Raw genomic sequence first — 19,430 nt, 5'->3', positions numbered from 1 at the left:
GAGGTGCATTAAAAAGGTCAACATTGAGCTACCATATGATCCAGCAGGCCCACTCCTCGACCTATAATCTAAGAAGAGAGAATTGGAAAGACACAGGCAGGCAAATCTGCATGGCACAGTATTACAATAGCCAAGATATGGAAGTAACCAAAAAGTCCACCAACAGATGGGTGGACACAGAAGAACTCCTCCATGTACAGATGGAATATTCGCTAGTGAAAAAAATGAAACAATGCCATTTGCAGCACCATAGATGAGTCTAGACGTAATCACGCCACCTGTAGTCAGTGAGAAAGCAAAAGACACATATCCTATCATATCACTTTTTGGAGTTACTTAAAAATTGATACCAATGAAGATATTTCCACAGAGAAAGGCAATCACAGATTCATTAAAAAACTTATGGTTCACCAAATAGAAAGGGATGAGGATTGGTTACATTACCATATTGGGGTTAACAAAGATATACATACCATGTGAAATATATAACCACCAAAGACGTACGGAAGACCAGGAGAGAGACTACTCAACATTGTGCCATAACCTACATGGGAAAAGGATGCGAGGAAGAATAGATACACGTATATGTGTGAAAGAACCACATCTTGCACACCTAGAGCAAACAAACCATTGTAATCAAATTTGCTGGGATAAAAAATAAAAAGTCAATTACAAATATAAACAAGAAGTAATGAGACATAAACTAAAGGGCTTTTTCCTGGCATATTCCATTCTAATATACAACCTAGAACACCACTTCCATTAAGGCTCTGTTTCCCTAGTAAACAAATTTGGTAAAGGAGAAATGCTGCAGCCTTGTGGCCGTTTCCTGCAAGAACAGCTTTAAACTCACAGCTAATGGTCACTTAACATTCACAAGGACTCAGGGCTATAAAGGACACTTGGTCTAAAAATTGGTGCTGAAGTAGGGAATGGACAAAAAAATTCAAAACTGGCAAATGTTTCAAGAAGAGATTATGAAGAGTTAAGTTTTACTCACACACTTTTTAAAAAAAAAAGTAAAATGAATAAAAGCTCAACCTCAGGGAGTGTTAGACGCATGCAATCTAATCTACAAAAAGTTTCAACTTACACCAGTCGACTGACCATCAGCAAAAAGTCTACAAACAATAAATGCTGAAGGGGTTTCAGAGAACTGTGTACCCTCTATCTGCTGGTGAGACGTAAAGGGGTAACAGCCAATAATGAGAAAAGAAAGAAGCTGTGTTTAAAAGTAAAAATGGAGGTACCATTCAATCCAGCAGGCGCATCATTGGACTTCTCACCTGAGAAGACAAGAATCGAGAAGACACAGGCCGCAAAAGCTGCAGTGCAGCCTTATTCACAATAGCCAAGACAGTGAAGCAATCAAAATGTCCAACAACAGGTGAATGGATAAAGAAGTGGTCCATGTACACAATGGAATATTAGCCATGGAAGACAATGAAGCATTGCTCTCTGAGGCACCACAAATGAGTCTGGAAATAATCACGAAACATGAGGTAAGTCGGAAAGCAAAAGACCTATATTCTATGATATCACTTATAGGCGTTATCTAATAACTGACACAAATGAACATATTTCCACAGAGAAAGACACTCACAGACTTAGAAAACAAACTATGCTCATCTAAAAGGAAAGGTGGGGGGAATGGATAAATTAAGATTAGTGTTACTATATGTATACAAACACATATTTTATACATATCTCAAAAAGACCGACCATATAGCAAGGGAGGTCTGCGGAACTCTCTGTAACATTTTACATGGGAAGAGGATCTGTACTTGAATAGACATATATAAGGTACAAATGAACCAGATTGTGTACACCTAGGACAGACAATATTCTAAGCTTTACCCCAATTAAAAAAAAAAATTAAAACCAAGAAGAAATAATGAGACATAAACTAATGGGGGTTTCTGCATGCATATTCCAGTGTAATTTACAACCTAGGAACACGACTTCCAGAAAGACTCTGCTGCCCTAGTACCCAGATTTGTGTATGGAGAAATGCTGCCTGCTTGAGGCCACCTCCCACAACATCAGCTTTAAACCCATTGCTAAAGGTCACTAAATATTCACCAAACTTGCAGTTCGGGAAATGACACCTGCTCTCTAAAAAAGTCTGAGGTGGAAAATCGACCAAAAAATTCAAAAGAGGGCAACCTACCAAGAAGACAATACCAAGAGTTATATTGTACTCCCAATTGTTTCCTTTTTTTAACAGAAAACGGCGGAGAAAAATGATGAGTTCTCCGAATTTTCAAAGACATGCAAACCCAAATTACAAAACCCTATCAGCTCACAGCAGCCAGTAGGGCCATTAGCATAAATGCTGCAAACAATAAATGCTGAAGCGATTGTGGAGAAATGCGTACCCTCGATTCTAAGGGGGACGTGGTAAGAGCCACTAATGAAAACACAAAGTAGGTGCTTTGAAAAGGGAAACACAGTGCTACCAGTCAATGAATCACACCCACTGCTGGGCCTATCACCTGAGAAAATGAGAATCAAAAAGTCACAGGTTGGCAATCATGCACTCCAACAATATTTACCATAGCCAACAATTGGAAGCAATGAAAATGTCCATCAACCGAGGAATGCACAAAGTAGAAGTGGTCCACATACACAGTGGAAAATTACTCTAATAAAAAATAAAAATTAAATTTAAAAATCCAACAAAAGTAAAGAGACATCAGCTTGTGTGGGTTTGTCCAGGCACACTCCACTCTAATTTATAACCGAGAAACACCACAGGCCGCAAGGGCTTTCCCCTAGTTACAAGGGTGGGGAACATAGAAAGGCTGCCACCCTATGGCAGTTACCTGCAAAAGCAGCTTTAAAGCCTGTGCTAATGGTCATTTCATAGGAAGAAGTAATGCAGGACTGTAAATGAAACCTGCCCTCAAAATGTCTTGAGGGAGGTAATGGCCAAAACATTTCAAAATGTGACACATACTTTAAGAGAACACTTTGAAGAACTAAGGGTTAATCACAGCTTGAAAAATAAATAGGACTTGCCTTCAAGCTCAATTTCAAAGGATTATGAGGCACGTGCGAATTCAACCACAAAGAGGTATCAGATCACACTTGTCAGAATAACCATCAGCAAGAAAACAACAAACAATAAATGCTGAAGGTGTTGTAGAGAAATGCATACCCTCAACCTCAAGGGGGACGTAACTTGGAAAGGGCCACGAAATAGAACAGAATGGAGGTGCATTAAAAAGGTCAACATTGAGCTACCATATGATCCAGCAGGCCCACTCCTCGACCTATAATCTAAGAAGAGAGAATTGGAAAGACACAGGCAGGCAAATCTGCATGGCACAGTATTACAATAGCCAAGATATGGAAGTAACCAAAAAGTCCACCAACAGATGGGTGGACACAGAAGAACTCCTCCATGTACAGATGGAATATTCGCTAGTGAAAAAAATGAAACAATGCCATTTGCAGCACCATAGATGAGTCTAGACGTAATCACGCCATCTGTAGTCAGTGAGAAAGCAAAAGACACATATCCTATCATATCACTTTTTGCAGTTACTTAAAAATTGATACCAATGAAGATATTTCCACAGGGAAAGGCAATCACAGATTCATTAAAAAAACTTATGGTTCACCAAATAGAAAGGGATAAGGATTGGTTACATTACCATATTGGGGTTAACAAAGATATACATACCATGTGAAATATATAACCACCAAAGACGTACGGAAGACCAGGAGAGAGACTACTCAACATTGTGCCATAACCTACATGGGAAAAGGATGCGAGGAAGAATAGATACACGTATATGTGTGAAAGAACCACATCTTGCACACCTAGAGCAAACAAACCATTGTAATCAAATTTGCTGGGATAAAAAATAAAAAGTCAATTACAAATATGAACAAGAAGTAATGAGACATAAACTAAAGGGCTTTTTCCTGGCATATTCCATTCTAATATACAACCTAGAACACCACTTCCATTAAGGCTCTGTTTCCCTAGTAAACAAATTTGGTAAAGGAGAAATGCTGCAGCCTTGTGGCCGTTTCCTGCAAGAGCAGCTTTAAACTCACAGCTAATGGTCACTTAACATTCACAAGGACTCAGGGCTGTAAAAGACACTTGGTCTAAAAATTGGTGCTGAAGTAGGGAATGGACAAAAAAATTCAAAACTGGCAAATGTTTCAAGAAGAGATTATGAAGAGTTAAGTTTTACTCACACACTTTTAAAAAAAAAAGTAAAATGAATAAAAGCTCAACCTCAGGGAGTGTTAGACGCATGCAATCTAATCTACAAAAAGTTTCAACTTACACCAGTCGACTGACCATCAGCAAAAAGTCTACAAACAATAAATGCTGAAGGGGTTTCAGAGAACTGTGTACCCTCTATCTGCTGGTGAGACGTAAAGGGGTAACAGCCAATAATGAGAAAAGAAAGAAGCTGTGTTTAAAAGTAAAAATGGAGGTACCATTCAATCCAGCAGGCGCATCATTGGACTTCTCACCTGAGAAGACAAGAATCGAGAAGACACAGGCCGCAAAAGCTGCAGTGCAGCCTTATTCACAATAGCCAAGACAGTGAAGCAATCAAAATGTCCAACAACAGGTGAATGGATAAAGAAGTGGTCCATGTACACAATGGAATATTAGCCATGGAAGACAATGAAGCATTGCTCTCTGAGGCACCACAAATGAGTCTGGAAATAATCACGAAACATGAGGTAAGTCGGAAAGCAAAAGACCTATATTCTATGATATCACTTATAGGTGTTATCTAATAACTGACACAAATGAACATATTTCCACAGAGAAAGACACTCACAGACTTAGAAAACAAACTATGCTCATCTAAAAGGAAAGGTGGGGGGAATGGATAAATTAAGATTAGTGTTACTATATGTATACAAACACATATTTTATACATATCTCAAAAAGACCGACCATATAGCAAGGGAGGTCTGCGGAACCCTCTGTAACATTTTACATGGGAAGAGGATCTGTACTTGAATAGACATATATAATGTACAAATGAAGCAGATTGTGTACACCTAGGAGAACCAATATTCTAAGCTTTACCCCAATTAAAAAAATTTTTAACACCAAGAAGAAATAATGAGACATAAACTTATGGGGGTTTTTCCATGCACATTCCAATGTAATTTACAACCTAGGAACACAACTTCCAGAAAGGCTCTGCTGCCCTAGTACCCAGATTTGGGAATGGAGAAATGCTGCCTGCTTGAGGCCACTTCCCACAACATCACCTTTAAACCCATTGCTAAAGGTCACTAAATATTCACCAAACTTGCAGTTCGGGAAATGACACCTGCTCTCTAAAAATTTCTGGGGTGGAAAATTGACCAAAAAATTAAACAGAGGGCAACCTTCCAAGAAGACAATTTCAAGAGTTATATTGTATTCCCAATTGTTTCCTTTTTTTAACAGAAAAGAAAACGGCGGAGAAAAATGATGAGTTTTACGAATTTTCAGAGACATGCAAACCCAAATTACAGAAACCTATCAGCTCACAGCAGCCAGAAGGGCCATTAGCATAAATGCTGCAAACAATAAATGCTGAAGCGATTGTGGAGAAATGCGTACCCTCGATTCTAAGGGGGACGTGGTAAGAGCCACTAATGAAAACACAAAGTAGGTGCTTTGAAAAGGGAAACACGGTGCTACCAGTCAATGAATCACACCCACTGCTGGGCCTATCACCTGAGAAAATGAGAATCAAAAAGTCACAGGCTGGCAATCATGCACTCCAACAATATTTACCATAGCCAACAATTGGAAGCAATGAAAATGTCCATCAACCGAGGAATGCACAAAGTAGAAGTGGTCCACGTACACAGTGGAAAATTACTCCAATAAAAAATAAAAATTAAATTTAAAAATCCAACAAAAGTAAAGAGACATCAGCTTGTGTGGGTTTGTCCAGGCACACTCCACTCTAATTTATAACCGAGAAACACCACAGGCCGCAAGGGCTTTCCCCTAGTTACAAGGGTGGGGAACATAGAACGGCTGCCACCCTATGGCAGTTACCTGCAAAACCAGCTTTAAAGCCTGTGCTAATGGTCATTTCATAGGAAGGAGTAATGCAGGACTGTAAATGAAACCCGCCCTCAAAATGTCTTGAGGGAGGTAATGGCCAAAACATTTCAAAATGTGACACATACTTTAAGAGAACACTTTCAAGAACTAAGAGGTAATCACAGCTTGAAAAATAAAAAGGACTTGCCTTCAAGCTCAATTTCAATGGATTATGAGGCACGTGCGAATTCAACCACAAAGAGGTATCAGATCACACTTGTCAGAATAACCATCAGCAAGAAAACTACAAACAATAAATGCTGAAGGTGTTGTAGAGAAATGCATACCCTCAACTTCAAGGGGGACGTAACTTGGAAAGGGCCACGAAATAGAACAGAATGGAGGTGCATTAAAAAGGTCAACATTGAGCTACCATATGATCCAGCAGGCCCACTCCTCGACCTATAATCTAAGAAGAGAGAATTGGAAAGACACAGGCAGGCAAATCTGCATGGCACAGTATTACAATAGCCAAGATATGGAAGTAACCAAAAAGTCCACCAACAGATGGGTGGACACAGAAGAACTCCTCCATGTACAGATGGAATATTCGCTAGTGAAAAAAAATGAAACAATGCCATTTGCAGCACCATAGATGAGTCTAGACGTAATCACGCCACCTGTAGTCAGTGAGAAAGCAAAAGACACATATCCTATCATATCACTTTTTGGAGTTACTTAAAAATTGATACCAATGAAGATATTTCCACAGAGAAAGGCAATCACAGATTCATTAAAAAACTTATGGTTCACCAAATAGAAAGGGATGAGGATTGGTTACATTACCATATTGGGGTTAACAAAGATATACATACCATGTGAAATATATAACCACCAAAGACGTACGGAAGACCAGGAGAGAGACTACTCAACATTGTGCCATAACCTACATGGGAAAAGGATGCGAGGAAGAATAGATACACGTATCTGTGTGAAAGAACCACATCTTGCACACCTAGAGCAAACAAACCATTGTAATCTAATTTGCTGGGATAAAAAATAAAAAGTCAATTACAAATATGAACAAGAAGTAATGAGACATAAACTAAAGGGCTTTTTCCTGGCATATTCCATTCTAATATACAACCTAGAACACCACTTCCATTAAGGCTCTGTTTCCCTAGTAACCAGATTTGGTAAAGGAGAAATGCTGCAGCCTTGTGGCCGTTTCCTGCAAGAGCAGCTTTAAACTCACAGCTAATGGTCACTTAACATTCACAAGGACTCAGGGCTGTAAAAGACACTTGCTCTAAACATTGGTGCTGAAGTAGGGAATGGACAAAAAAATTCAAAACAGGCAAATGTTTCAAGAAGAGATTATGAAGAGTTAAGTTTTCCTCACACTCTTTTTAAAAACAAGGAAAATGGATAAAAGCTCAACCTCAGGGAGTGTTAGACGCATGCAATCTAATCTACAAAAAGTTTCAACTTACACCAGTCGACTGACCATCAGCAAAAAGTCTACAAACAATAAATGCTGACGGGGTTTCAGAGAACTGTGTACCCTCTACCTGCTGGTGAGACGTAAAGGGGTAACAGCCAATAATGAGAAAAGAAAGGAGCTGTGTTTAAAAGTAAAAATGGAGGCACCATTCAATCCAGCAGGCGCATCATTGGACGTCTCACCTGAGAAGACAAGAATCGAGAAGACACAGGCCGCAAAAGCTGCAGTGCAGCCTTATTCACAATAGCCAAGACAGTGAAGCAATCAAAATGTCCAACAACAGGTGAATGGATAAAGAAGAAGTGGTCCATGTACACAATGGAATATTAGCCATGGAAAACAATGAACCATTGCTCTTTGAGGCACCACAAATGAGTCTGGAGGTAATCACGAAACATGAGGTAAGTCGGAAAGCAAAAGACCTATATTCTATGATATCACTTATAGGCGTTATCTAATAACTGACACAAATGAACATATTTCCACAGAGAAAGACACTCACAGACTTAGAAAACAAACTATGCTCATCTAAAAGGAAAGGTGGGGGGAATGGATAAATTAAGATTAGTGTTACTATATGTATACAAACACATATTTTATACATATCTCAAAAAGACCGACCATATAGCAAGGGAGGTCTGCGGAACCCTCTGTAACATTTTACATGGGAAGAGGATCTGTACTTGAATAGACATATATAATGTACAAATGAAGCAGATTGTGTACACCTAGGAGAACCAATATTCTAAGCTTTACCCCAATTAAAAAAATTTTTAACACCAAGAAGAAATAATGAGACATAAACTTATGGGGGTTTTTCCATGCACATTCCAATGTAATTTACAACCTAGGAACACAACTTCCAGAAAGGCTCTGCTGCCCTAGTACCCAGATTTGGGAATGGAGAAATGCTGCCTGCTTGAGGCCACTTCCCACAACATCACCTTTAAACCCATTGCTAAAGGTCACTAAATATTCACCAAACTTGCAGTTCGGGAAATGACACCTGCTCTCTAAAAATTTCTGGGGTGGAAAATTGACCAAAAAATTAAACAGAGGGCAACCTTCCAAGAAGACAATTTCAAGAGTTATATTGTATTCCCAATTGTTTCCTTTTTTTAACAGAAAAGAAAACGGCGGAGAAAAATGATGAGTTTTACGAATTTTCAGAGACATGCAAACCCAAATTACAGAAACCTATCAGCTCACAGCAGCCAGAAGGGCCATTAGCATAAATGCTGCAAACAATAAATGCTGAAGCGATTGTGGAGAAATGCGTACCCTCGATTCTAAGGGGGACGTGGTAAGAGCCACTAATGAAAACACAAAGTAGGTGCTTTGAAAAGGGAAACACGGTGCTACCAGTCAATGAATCACACCCACTGCTGGGCCTATCACCTGAGAAAATGAGAATCAAAAAGTCACAGGCTGGCAATCATGCACTCCAACAATATTTACCATAGCCAACAATTGGAAGCAATGAAAATGTCCATCAACCGAGGAATGCACAAAGTAGAAGTGGTCCACGTACACAGTGGAAAATTACTCCAATAAAAAATAAAAATTAAATTTAAAAATCCAACAAAAGTAAAGAGACATCAGCTTGTGTGGGTTTGTCCAGGCACACTCCACTCTAATTTATAACCGAGAAACACCACAGGCCGCAAGGGCTTTCCCCTAGTTACAAGGGTGGGGAACATAGAACGGCTGCCACCCTATGGCAGTTACCTGCAAAACCAGCTTTAAAGCCTGTGCTAATGGTCATTTCATAGGAAGGAGTAATGCAGGACTGTAAATGAAACCCGCCCTCAAAATGTCTTGAGGGAGGTAATGGCCAAAACATTTCAAAATGTGACACATACTTTAAGAGAACACTTTCAAGAACTAAGAGGTAATCACAGCTTGAAAAATAAAAAGGACTTGCCTTCAAGCTCAATTTCAATGGATTATGAGGCACGTGCGAATTCAACCACAAAGAGGTATCAGATCACACTTGTCAGAATAACCATCAGCAAGAAAACTACAAACAATAAATGCTGAAGGTGTTGTAGAGAAATGCATACCCTCAACTTCAAGGGGGACGTAACTTGGAAAGGGCCACGAAATAGAACAGAATGGAGGTGCATTAAAAAGGTCAACATTGAGCTACCATATGATCCAGCAGGCCCACTCCTCGACCTATAATCTAAGAAGAGAGAATTGGAAAGACACAGGCAGGCAAATCTGCATGGCACAGTATTACAATAGCCAAGATATGGAAGTAACCAAAAAGTCCACCAACAGATGGGTGGACACAGAAGAACTCCTCCATGTACAGATGGAATATTCGCTAGTGAAAAAAATGAAACAATGCCATTTGCAGCACCATAGATGAGTCTAGACGTAATCACGCCACCTGTAGTCAGTGAGAAAGCAAAAGACACATATCCTATCATATCACTTTTTGGAGTTACTTAAAAATTGATACCAATGAAGATATTTCCACAGAGAAAGGCAATCACAGATTCATTAAAAAACTTATGGTTCACCAAATAGAAAGGGATGAGGATTGGTTACATTACCATATTGGGGTTAACAAAGATATACATACCATGTGAAATATATAACCACCAAAGACGTACGGAAGACCAGGAGAGAGACTACTCAACATTGTGCCATAACCTACATGGGAAAAGGATGCGAGGAAGAATAGATACACGTATCTGTGTGAAAGAACCACATCTTGCACACCTAGAGCAAACAAACCATTGTAATCAAATTTGCTGGGATAAAAAATAAAAAGTCAATTACAAATATGAACAAGAAGTAATGAGACATAAACTAAAGGGCTTTTTCCTGGCATATTCCATTCTAATATACAACCTAGAACACCACTTCCATTAAGGCTCTGTTTCCCTAGTAACCAGATTTGGTAAAGGAGAAATGCTGCAGCCTTGTGGCCGTTTCCTGCAAGAGCAGCTTTAAACTCACAGCTAATGGTCACTTAACATTCACAAGGACTCAGGGCTGTAAAAGACACTTGCTCTAAACATTGGTGCTGAAGTAGGGAATGGACAAAAAAATTCAAAACAGGCAAATGTTTCAAGAAGAGATTATGAAGAGTTAAGTTTTCCTCACACTCTTTTTAAAAACAAGGAAAATGGATAAAAGCTCAACCTCAGGGAGTGTTAGACGCATGCAATCTAATCTACAAAAAGTTTCAACTTACACCAGTCGACTGACCATCAGCAAAAAGTCTACAAACAATAAATGCTGACGGGGTTTCAGAGAACTGTGTACCCTCTACCTGCTGGTGAGACGTAAAGGGGTAACAGCCAATAATGAGAAAAGAAAGGAGCTGTGTTTAAAAGTAAAAATGGAGGCACCATTCAATCCAGCAGGCGCATCATTGGACGTCTCACCTGAGAAGACAAGAATCGAGAAGACACAGGCCGCAAAAGCTGCAGTGCAGCCTTATTCACAATAGCCAAGACAGTGAAGCAATCAAAATGTCCAACAACAGGTGAATGGATAAAGAAGAAGTGGTCCATGTACACAATGGAATATTAGCCATGGAAAACAATGAACCATTGCTCTTTGAGGCACCACAAATGAGTCTGGAGGTAATCACGAAACATGAGGTAAGTCGGAAAGCAAAAGACCTATATTCTATGATATCACTTATAGGCGTTATCTAATAACTGACACAAATGAACATATTTCCACAGAGAAAGACACTCACAGACTTAGAAAACAAACTATGCTCATCTAAAAGGAAAGGTGGGGGGAATGGATAAATTAAGATTAGTGTTACTATATGTATACAAACACATATTTTATACATATCTCAAAAAGACCGACCATATAGCAAGGGAGGTGTGCGGAACCCTCTGTAACATTTTACATGGGAAGAGGATCTGTACTTGAATAGACATATATAATGTACAAATGAAGCAGATTGTGTACACCTAGGAGAACCAATATTCTAAGCTTTACCCCAATTAAAAAAATTTTTAACACCAAGAAGAAATAATGAGACATAAACTTATGGGGGTTTTTCCATGCACATTCCAATGTAATTTACAACCTAGGAACACAACTTCCAGAAAGGCTCTGCTGCCCTAGTACCCAGATTTGGGAATGGAGAAATGCTGCCTGCTTGAGGCCACTTCCCACAACATCACCTTTAAACCCATTGCTAAAGGTCACTAAATATTCACCAAACTTGCAGTTCGGGAAATGACACCTGCTCTCTAAAAATTTCTGGGGTGGAAAATTGACCAAAAAATTAAACAGAGGGCAACCTTCCAAGAAGACAATTTCAAGAGTTATATTGTATTCCCAATTGTTTCCTTTTTTTAACAGAAAAGAAAACGGCGGAGAAAAATGATGAGTTTTACGAATTTTTCAGAGACATGCAAACCCAAATTACAGAAACCTATCAGCTCACAGCAGCCAGAAGGGCCATTAGCATAAATGCTGCAAACAATAAATGCTGAAGCGATTGTGGAGAAATGCGTACCCTCGATTCTAAGGGGGACGTGGTAAGAGCCACTAATGAAAACACAAAGTAGGTGCTTTGAAAAGGGAAACACGGTGCTACCAGTCAATGAATCACACCCACTGCTGGGCCTATCACCTGAGAAAATGAGAATCAAAAAGTCACAGGCTGGCAATCATGCACTCCAACAATATTTACCATAGCCAACAATTGGAAGCAATGAAAATGTCCATCAACCGAGGAATGCACAAAGTAGAAGTGGTCCACGTACACAGTGGAAAATTACTCCAATAAAAAATAAAAATTAAATTTAAAAATCCAACAAAAGTAAAGAGACATCAGCTTGTGTGGGTTTGTCCAGGCACACTCCACTCTAATTTATAACCGAGAAACACCACAGGCCGCAAGGGCTTTCCCCTAGTTACAAGGGTGGGGAACATAGAACGGCTGCCACCCTATGGCAGTTACCTGCAAAACCAGCTTTAAAGCCTGTGCTAATGGTCATTTCATAGGAAGGAGTAATGCAGGACTGTAAATGAAACCCGCCCTCAAAATGTCTTGAGGGAGGTAATGGCCAAAACATTTCAAAATGTGACACATACTTTAAGAGAACACTTTCAAGAACTAAGAGGTAATCACAGCTTGAAAAATAAAAAGGACTTGCCTTCAAGCTCAATTTCAATGGATTATGAGGCACGTGCGAATTCAACCACAAAGAGGTATCAGATCACACTTGTCAGAATAACCATCAGCAAGAAAACTACAAACAATAAATGCTGAAGGTGTTGTAGAGAAATGCATACCCTCAACTTCAAGGGGGACGTAACTTGGAAAGGGCCACGAAATAGAACAGAATGGAGGTGCATTAAAAAGGTCAACATTGAGCTACCATATGATCCAGCAGGCCCACTCCTCGACCTATAATCTAAGAAGAGAGAATTGGAAAGACACAGGCAGGCAAATCTGCATGGCACAGTATTACAATAGCCAAGATATGGAAGTAACCAAAAAGTCCACCAACAGATGGGTGGACACAGAAGAACTCCTCCATGTACAGATGGAATATTCGCTAGTGAAAAAAAATGAAACAATGCCATTTGCAGCACCATAGATGAGTCTAGACGTAATCACGCCACCTGTAGTCAGTGAGAAAGCAAAAGACACATATCCTATCATATCACTTTTTGGAGTTACTTAAAAATTGATACCAATGAAGATATTTCCACAGAGAAAGGCAATCACAGATTCATTAAAAAACTTATGGTTCACCAAATAGAAAGGGATGAGGATTGGTTACATTACCATATTGGGGTTAACAAAGATATACATACCATGTGAAATATATAACCACCAAAGACGTACGGAAGACCAGGAGAGAGACTACTCAACATTGTGCCATAACCTACATGGGAAAAGGATGCGAGGAAGAATAGATACACGTATCTGTGTGAAAGAACCACATCTTGCACACCTAGAGCAAACAAACCATTGTAATCAAATTTGCTGGGATAAAAAATAAAAAGTCAATTACAAATATGAACAAGAAGTAATGAGACATAAACTAAAGGGCTTTTTCCTGGCATATTCCATTCTAATATACAACCTAGAACACCACTTCCATTAAGGCTCTGTTTCCCTAGTAACCAGATTTGGTAAAGGAGAAATGCTGCAGCCTTGTGGCCGTTTCCTGCAAGAGCAGCTTTAAACTCACAGCTAATGGTCACTTAACATTCACAAGGACTCAGGGCTGTAAAAGACACTTGCTCTAAACATTGGTGCTGAAGTAGGGAATGGACAAAAAAATTCAAAACAGGCAAATGTTTCAAGAAGAGATTATGAAGAGTTAAGTTTTCCTCACACTCTTTTTAAAAACAAGGAAAATGGATAAAAGCTCAACCTCAGGGAGTGTTAGACGCATGCAATCTAATCTACAAAAAGTTTCAACTTACACCAGTCGACTGACCATCAGCAAAAAGTCTACAAACAATAAATGCTGACGGGGTTTCAGAGAACTGTGTACCCTCTACCTGCTGGTGAGACGTAAAGGGGTAACAGCCAATAATGAGAAAAGAAAGGAGCTGTGTTTAAAAGTAAAAATGGAGGCACCATTCAATCCAGCAGGCGCATCATTGGACGTCTCACCTGAGAAGACAAGAATCGAGAAGACACAGGCCGCAAAAGCTGCAGTGCAGCCTTATTCACAATAGCCAAGACAGTGAAGCAATCAAAATGTCCAACAACAGGTGAATGGATAAAGAAGAAGTGGTCCATGTACACAATGGAATATTAGCCATGGAAAACAATGAACCATTGCTCTTTGAGGCACCACAAATGAGTCTGGAGGTAATCACGAAACATGAGGTAAGTCGGAAAGCAAAAGACCTATATTCTATGATATCACTTATAGGCGTTATCTAATAACTGACACAAATGAACATATTTCCACAGAGAAAGACACTCACAGACTTAGAAAACAAACTATGCTCATCTAAAAGGAAAGGTGGGGGGAATGGATAAATTAAGATTAGTGTTACTATATGTATACAAACACATATTTTATACATATCTCAAAAAGACCGACCATATAGCAAGGGAGGTCTGCGGAACCCTCTGTAACATTTTACATGGGAAGAGGATCTGTACTTGAATAGACATATATAATGTACAAATGAAGCAGATTGTGTACACCTAGGAGAACCAATATTCTAAGCTTTACCCCAATTAAAAAAATTTTTAACACCAAGAAGAAATAATGAGACATAAACTTATGGGGGTTTTTCCATGCACATTCCAATGTAATTTACAACCTAGGAACACAACTTCCAGAAAGGCTCTGCTGCCCTAGTACCCAGATTTGGGAATGGAGAAATGCTGCCTGCTTGAGGCCACTTCCCACAACATCACCTTTAAACCCATTGCTAAAGGTCACTAAATATTCACCAAACTTGCAGTTCGGGAAATGACACCTGCTCTCTAAAAATTTCTGGGGTGGAAAATTGACCAAAAAATTAAACAGAGGGCAACCTTCCAAGAAGACAATTTCAAGAGTTATATTGTATTCCCAATTGTTTCCTTTTTTTAACAGAAAAGAAAACGGCGGAGAAAAATGATGAGTTTTACGAATTTTCAGAGACATGCAAACCCAAATTACAGAAACCTATCAGCTCACAGCAGCCAGAAGGGCCATTAGCATAAATGCTGCAAACAATAAATGCTGAAGCGATTGTGGAGAAATGCGTACCCTCGATTCTAAGGGGGACGTGGTAAGAGCCACTAATGAAAACACAAAGTAGGTGCTTTGAAAAGGGAAACACGGTGCTACCAGTCAATGAATCACACCCACTGCTGGGCCTATCACCTGAGAAAATGAGAATCAAAAAGTCACAGGCTGGCAATCATGCACTCCAACAATATTTACCATAGCCAACAATTGGAAGCAATGAAAATGTCCATCAACCGAGGAATGCACAAAGTAGAAGTGGTCCACGTACACAGTGGAAAATTACTCCAATAAAAAATAAAAATTAAATTTAAAAATCCAACAAAAGTAAAGAGACATCAGCTTGTGTGGGTTTGTCCAGGCACACTCCACTCTAATTTATAACCGAGAAACACCACAGGCCGCAAGGGCTTTCCCCTAGTTACAAGGGTGGGGAACATAGAACGGCTGCCACCCTATGGCAGTTACCTGCAAAACCAGCTTTAAAGCCTGTGCTAATGGTCATTTCATAGGAAGGAGTAATGCAGGACTGTAAATGAAACCCGCCCTCAAAATGTCTTGAGGGAGGTAATGGCCAAAACATTTCAAAATGTGACACATACTTTAAGAGAACACTTTCAAGAACTAAGAGGTAATCACAGCTTGAAAAATAAAAAGGACTTGCCTTCAAGCTCAATTTCAATGGATTATGAGGCACGTGCGAATTCAACCACAAAGAGGTATCAGATCACACTTGTCAGAATAACCATCAGCAAGAAAACTACAAACAATAAATGCTGAAGGTGTTGTAGAGAAATGCATACCCTCAACTTCAAGGGGGACGTAACTTGGAAAGGGCCACGAAATAGAACAGAATGGAGGTGCATTAAAAAGGTCAACATTGAGCTACCATATGATCCAGCAGGCCCACTCCTCGACCTATAATCTAAGAAGAGAGAATTGGAAAGACACAGGCAGGCAAATCTGCATGGCACAGTATTACAATAGCCAAGATATGGAAGTAACCAAAAAGTCCACCAACAGATGGGTGGACACAGAAGAACTCCTCCATGTACAGATGGAATATTCGCTAGTGAAAAAAAATGAAACAATGCCATTTGCAGCACCATAGATGAGTCTAGACGTAATCACGCCACCTGTAGTCAGTGAGAAAGCAAAAGACACATATCCTATCATATCACTTTTTGGAGTTACTTAAAAATTGATACCAATGAAGATATTTCCACAGAGAAAGGCAATCACAGATTCATTAAAAAACTTATGGTTCACCAAATAGAAAGGGATGAGGATTGGTTACATTACCATATTGGGGTTAACAAAGATATACATACCATGTGAAATATATAACCACCAAAGACGTACGGAAGACCAGGAGAGAGACTACTCAACATTGTGCCATAACCTACATGGGAAAAGGATGCGAGGAAGAATAGATACACGTATCTGTGTGAAAGAACCACATCTTGCACACCTAGAGCAAACAAACCATTGTAATCAAATTTGCTGGGATAAAAAATAAAAAGTCAATTACAAATATGAACAAGAAGTAATGAGACTACTTGTATGGAAATATGTATGGAAATATGTTAATATAAATGTTTCAGACATTAAAAAAAAAAAAAAAAAAAAAAAAGAAGTAATGAGACATAAACTAAAGGGCTTTTTCCTGGCATATTCCATTCTAATATACAACCTAGAACACCACTTCCATTAAGGCTCTGTTTCCCTAGTAACCAGATTTGGTAAAGGAGAAATGCTGCAGCCTTGTGGCCGTTTCCTGCAAGAGCAGCTTTAAACTCACAGCTAATGGTCACTTAACATTCACAAGGACTCAGGGCTGTAAAAGACACTTGCTCTAAACATTGGTGCTGAAGTAGGGAATGGACAAAAAAATTCAAAACAGGCAAATGTTTCAAGAAGAGATTATGAAGAGTTAAGTTTTCCTCACACTCTTTTTAAAAACAAGGAAAATGGATAAAAGCTCAACCTCAGGGAGTGTTAGACGCATGCAATCTAATCTACAAAAAGTTTCAACTTACACCAGTCGACTGACCATCAGCAAAAAGTCTACAAACAATAAATGCTGACGGGGTTTCAGAGAACTGTGTACCCTCTACCTGCTGGTGAGACGTAAAGGGGTAACAGCCAATAATGAGAAAAGAAAGGAGCTGTGTTTAAAAGTAAAAATGGAGGCACCATTCAATCCAGCAGGCGCATCATTGGACGTCTCACCTGAGAAGACAAGAATCGAGAAGACACAGGCCGCAAAAGCTGCAGTGCAGCCTTATTCACAATAGCCAAGACAGTGAAGCAATCAAAATGTCCAACAACAGGTGAATGGATAAAGAAGAAGTGGTCCATGTACACAATGGAATATTAGCCATGGAAAACAATGAACCATTGCTCTTTGAGGCACCACAAATGAGTCTGGAGGTAATCACGAAACATGAGGTAAGTCGGAAAGCAAAAGACCTATATTCTATGATATCACTTATAGGCGTTATCTAATAACTGACACAAATGAACATATTTCCACAGAGAAAGACACTCACAGACTTAGAAAACAAACTATGCTCATCTAAAAGGAAAGGTGGGGGGAATGGATAAATTAAGATTAGTGTTACTATATGTATACAAACACATATTTTATACATATCTCAAAAAGACCGACCATATAGCAAGGGAGGTCTGCGGAACCCTCTGTAACATTTTACATGGGAAGAGGATCTGTACTTGAATAGACATATATAATGTACAAATGAAGCAGATTGTGTACACCTAGGAGAACCAATATTCTAAGCTTTACCCCAATTAAAAAAATTTTTAACACCAAGAAGAAATAATGAGACATAAACTTATGGGGGTTTTTCCATGCACATTCCAATGTAATTTACAACCTAGGAACACAACTTCCAGAAAGGCTCTGCTGCCCTAGTACCCAGATTTGGGAATGGAGAAATGCTGCCTGCTTGAGGCCACTTCCCACAACATCACCTTTAAACCCATTGCTAAAGGTCACTAAATATTCACCAAACTTGCAGTTCGGGAAATGACACCTGCTCTCTAAAAATTTCTGGGGTGGAAAATTGACCAAAAAATTAAACAGAGGGCAACCTTCCAAGAAGACAATTTCAAGAGTTATATTGTATTCCCAATTGTTTCCTTTTTTTAACAGAAAAGAAAACGGCGGAGAAAAATGATGAGTTTTACGAATTTTCAGAGACATGCAAACCCAAATTACAGAAACCTATCAGCTCACAGCAGCCAGAAGGGCCATTAGCATAAATGCTGCAAACAATAAATGCTGAAGCGATTGTGGAGAAATGCGTACCCTCGATTCTAAGGGGGACGTGGTAAGAGCCACTAATGAAAACACAAAGTAGGTGCTTTGAAAAGGGAAACACGGTGCTACCAGTCAATGAATCACACCCACTGCTGGGCCTATCACCTGAGAAAATGAGAATCAAAAAGTCACAGGCTGGCAATCATGCACTCCAACAATATTTACCATAGCCAACAATTGGAAGCAATGAAAATGTCCATCAACCGAGGAATGCACAAAGTAGAAGTGGTCCACGTACACAGTGGAAAATTACTCCAATAAAAAATAAAAATTAAATTTAAAAATCCAACAAAAGTAAAGAGACATCAGCTTGTGTGGGTTTGTCCAGGCACACTCCACTCTAATTTATAACCGAGAAACACCACAGGCCGCAAGGGCTTTCCCCTAGTTACAAGGGTGGGGAACATAGAACGGCTGCCACCCTATGGCAGTTACCTGCAAAACCAGCTTTAAAGCCTGTGCTAATGGTCATTTCATAGGAAGGAGTAATGCAGGACTGTAAATGAAACCCGCCCTCAAAATGTCTTGAGGGAGGTAATGGCCAAAACATTTCAAAATGTGACACATACTTTAAGAGAACACTTTCAAGAACTAAGAGGTAATCACAGCTTGAAAAATAAAAAGGACTTGCCTTCAAGCTCAATTTCAATGGATTATGAGGCACGTGCGAATTCAACCACAAAGAGGTATCAGATCACACTTGTCAGAATAACCATCAGCAAGAAAACTACAAACAATAAATGCTGAAGGTGTTGTAGAGAAATGCATACCCTCAACTTCAAGGGGGACGTAACTTGGAAAGGGCCACGAAATAGAACAGAATGGAGGTGCATTAAAAAGGTCAACATTGAG

Source organism: Balaenoptera ricei, chromosome 16 (assembly GCF_028023285.1).
Source record: "Balaenoptera ricei isolate mBalRic1 chromosome 16, mBalRic1.hap2, whole genome shotgun sequence".
Taxonomy (NCBI): domain Eukaryota; kingdom Metazoa; phylum Chordata; class Mammalia; order Artiodactyla; family Balaenopteridae; genus Balaenoptera; species Balaenoptera ricei.
This window is presented reverse-complemented; position numbering follows the sequence as displayed.